The 4,380-nt window shown below is 41.6% G+C and overlaps 1 pseudogene; it reads right to left on the bottom strand.

The window, feature by feature from the left end:
- Nucleotides 1–3,657: 3,657 nt before the first annotated feature.
- LOC102860701 lies at nt 3,658–4,072 on the bottom strand (annotated as a pseudogene).
- Nucleotides 4,073–4,380: the final 308 nt, after the last annotated feature.

Here is a 4,380-nt window from a genome sequence, read left to right as displayed (position 1 = left end):
TCTGGTAGATTTTTTGAGAAATAGTCAAGCTCTTCCTAAGTAACCTATAAACTATGATTCTGGTTGATTTTTAAATCCTGACCAAGAACTTTTTGTTTTTTGAAGTAATCTACTTAGGGAGGGAGCTCTGGTGGCCTAATGGAAAAGAGTTGTGTTATCAACCCAAAGGCAGGTAGTTTGAATCTACCAACTACTCTGCAGGAGAAAGAGGAACCAATCTCTTCCTGTGGGATTTACTGCTTCCGAAAATCTGCTAGATGGTCAATTATAAGTTGGTGGCAGCTCAGTGGTACTTAACAACAATTTACTTCAGTATCAGTTTATACTGCATGATTCTATTGTTCTGGTTGAATGTATGAAGTGTTGGGGCAGAGAACCTTGAAGAAGTTCCTGGTCTCAAATATTTTAAGCTTTTGTTGGAAAATAGACTACTTGATTCCTCTTTGTTCTCTGTATGGGTTTGCAGCTGCCAATGACAGAACAATAGAAGGTGGGGGAGTACTAGGATTTTCATAACTATTAATTATATCGAAATCATTATTGTTGTCATTATGTACCAATGAACCAGAAACGACCCATAGCTAATCAAACCTCCAGCCAATTTTCACAGACAATAATTTCCACAAGAGGAGATTGCCCAATTTTCTCCCACAGAGCAGCTAGTAGTGGATTTGAACTGCTTGCTTTTAAGTTGGCAGCTCAGCAAAAGTAGGCATTAAAATGGATTAAGAATTTGAATCCTGTTTTAGTAGTCATGGAAATCATATACATGATGCCGTATAAGAGCCTTTCAAGGAAACAGAAGAAGGTTAAAAAGAACACAAATATTTTATATGTGTATAATATATATTATGTATATAAAATCTATTTTATCTATATCTATCTATCTATCTATCTATCTATCTATCTATCTATCTATCTACCTACCTATCATCTATCTATCTCAGGAGAATTCTCCCTGTAGTTGTCTGATCTTGTGCTGTGGCTCTTATTCGTCAATATTCAAAAGTAATCTTGAGAAGGAAGTGAAGAGGCAAAGCACTAACTTCCTGCCAGAGTGCTGGTTAATTCGAGGGGAAGGCTGACATGTTCTTATGAAGAACAACCAAGTTAACTTCTCTGGGTTTCTCTTCCTCAGGGCAAAGGAGGGCAATGAATCAAATGAATTGGTTGATAGGACTAGGAATATAAAATTAGGTAAGGATGGCATGAGGACACTCAGCATACCTAATATCATCCCAAGAATGACTCATCTTATGGGGATGGATTCTATGACTTTAGTGTTACTTCTGGTCTTGTTTTTCCAACTGCCTTGTGCTCTGCATTGAGGGGTGTTGGAGAAAAAGACAGACTGATGTAAGAGGGCTAAAAGAGGATGACATACCAGCAGCACAAACATTAGTTTCAGGATCTCACTGATTCCAAGTGTGAAAATGTCAAAAGTGAGTTCTGCTCTGAGTTGGTGAGGAGGTGTGATGTTAATGCTGATGACACAGATGGAGTCAGCAAGAAGCTTTGGCAACAAGCTCCCCAACTTAGCTCCAGAATTCTGTAGGTTTATGATGGCTTGAGTAGCTGCTACAGAGATGTCTGAACAAAGTTTTACCCCTAATCTTGTGGTTTCCAGTTGTAGATCCAACTATTTTGAGGAGCTGGTGTGACTCATTCCTAAAGCTCGAAATTGTCCAACTCTTTTGAGGATGTGTTGGGTTATGGTGGAGAATGCACTAAACTCTACGTTAGAATTTTCTGATCTCTTTGCCACTTCCTTTAGTGAATTGTGAACACCTAGAGGTCAAGAACAACAGCCTTCTTTATTTTTTTATTGCCTAGTGCTGAGTTAATAAACAGTCACAGCTTTAAAAAAAAATCAAGTAAGTAAACAAGTGAGTTCACTGCTTCCTCCCCTTTGGATAACAATAGATAGAAACATTGGACTTCAAATTTGAATATCTGTGAAATGTGTATTTTCCTTTCTCACTTTACAAGTCTTGAAAAATAAAAAGTAACAAATCCAGTTGTGACTGTGTTGATTCTGACTCATGGCAATTCCATGAGCACACCTGTGCTCCACTGGGTTTTCAATAAGTGGTATTTTGGAAGTAGATAACCAGGGCTTTGGAGGCATCTCTTCGTGGGCTTAAACTTCCGACTTTACAACTAGCAGCTGAGGGTATTACTGTTAGTAACACCATAACTCCAGGAACTCTGAGCAACTTGATAAATAAATATTACCAGTATTTCTTTTAAAATTCTGATGCTGGAAAGATGGGTCTGGTTTCATGGCGAATGATTTTATTACATAATGTGATTGTTGTACATAGGTACATAGGGTTTACGGAGGCCTGCTATTTCAGAAGTGGATGGCCAATCCTTCTTCCTAGTCTGTCTTAATCCGAATGCTCTGATTTAGGAATATCTGACAGACAAGCGATTTATAGAACAGTGAATGAAAAATCCCTCATTGTGAAGTTAACCATTAGTTACTGTGTTGTCCCTGCCCTTGGCCCAGTGTGTTGACCCACTTATTCCCACCTCTACCCTCCACCAGGATACCCCTTCACTTCTACCAAATCCCTTCAGCATTTATCTTCCATTGTCCAACCCTTAATCTGACAGCTTATACCTGAAGTTTTCTTGGCTTCTGTGATTCCAAATACGTGAGCTGCTGACAATTTCTTGTGCTGTGAACAGTGTCTCTAAAGTTTAGTGGTAATGTCTCTGAGGGAGGTTGATGTGTCCTGTAGAACTGGTGGATAGATTGTGTTTTTTCTTCTTGTACATTTTGTACCTGTGGGCGTGGTAAGGCTTTCCCCAAGAACTGCAGCCTCAGTATGGATTAAGACTCAGTGTCAAGAAGACAAAGATTCTCACCACTGGACCAACTGACAGTATCAGGATGGATGGTGAAGAGATTGAGATTGTTAACAACTTTAGTCTGCTTGGCTCCACGGTCAACACTCTTGGCACCAGTAGCCAGGAAATAAAAAATCGTATTGCGGTGGGAAAGTCTGCTGTTAGGGACCTCTCCAAAGTACTGAAGAGCAATGGTGTCACTCTGGAGACTAAGGTGCATCTGATACAGGCTATGGTCTTTGCAATCACTGGAACTAGTGGATAGTAACATCTGACTTTTTTTTTTCAGTTGTAATAGTTTTTAATATTTAAATAGAAAAAAATGAGCACTGACTTGTTTTCTCATGTACACAGAGGTCGAACAGCGAGAATTCAGAGAGGAACTGCTGCTGTCCTCCAGGCTCGACCTGTGGAGGAGCAGTGCGGACCTTTCTCCCTCCAACACCCGGGTGTGCACGCGGCTGCCTCACAGCCACGATGTGCTTCGTCATACTGTGTGCATGTACCTCCCCACCTCTCCCATTCTTTAAGAATAACTAAGAGCAACATGGGGGGGGTGGAGGACGGCAAATAACCGTTTGCTTTACCACACTCTGTTGTGAGAGTGAAGACAGAAGTCAGTCAGGGCAAAGTAAAGAGGACATTTGGATACTGGGAGTCTCAAGGAAGAAATTGTCCCCATCAGGTTTAGATAAATCAATGTGCCAAGGTTGGGGGCGGGGAGGGGGGGGAGAATCAGCATTTCAAACACTATTAAATTTCAAAATTCATCCAAGACAGCTCAGATTCAGCAGTAACAATCTAGATCTTTCCAGGAAGTGATGGCAGGGCCCCTGGCATTCCTCCAGACAGCCCAGTGTTGGGCCCGAGAAGTATCTGCCTCTGTTGCATTTGCTGCTGCTGTTCCATCTGCAATTTCTCTGTCTCAAAGACAACAGGAAGAACAAGGATAATAAAGGAAGTGGTTCCAATCCACAAGGCTGCCTTGGAAAATCTGTACATCTTTTGAGCCACAAAGAGTGAGAGATCAAACGTGGCTCCGGCCGCAGACCGGACTCTCTCCGGGAACATCTGCGTCAGTCCCCATAGTCTCATCTAGCTCGTCATCGTCGTCCTCTTCCAGCTCCTCTTCGGTCTTCTCGGCGTCACCTTTCAGGAGCAAGTCGTCCGGTGACACCGGCGCCCCAGGGCCAGCGGCAGAAGTGGCAGTTGCCATGTCTATCAACATCTGACTTCTAATAATAATTCCACAAAGGTGGAGGAATGCCCGTCAAAAACAGTATCAAAAAGCTATTTCTATGAGGTTGAGTATACCTCCAATATCCTATGCCTCCTTTTACCCATTCTAACACCAGCCCACAGCTCTCACTGCTCTGCTATGTAGTTTTATAGTTCATTGCAATGGTCACAGATAATACAAACTCACAGATGATACTCAACATTTTAGGGTTTATTAGGGAAGTTATAAGTTACAATTTAGGCAGGAAATGGGATATAGTTCTTTGGTGAGCACAACTTGTTTGC

The sequence above is a fragment of the Elephantulus edwardii genome, unplaced genomic scaffold (genome assembly GCF_000299155.1).
Source record: "Elephantulus edwardii isolate Elephantulus edwardi_28Jun2011 unplaced genomic scaffold, EleEdw1.0 scaffold00171, whole genome shotgun sequence".
Classification (NCBI taxonomy): Eukaryota; Metazoa; Chordata; class Mammalia; order Macroscelidea; family Macroscelididae; genus Elephantulus; species Elephantulus edwardii.
Note: the sequence above shows the minus strand (reverse complement) of the source record. Positions and strands in the feature narration are given on the sequence as shown.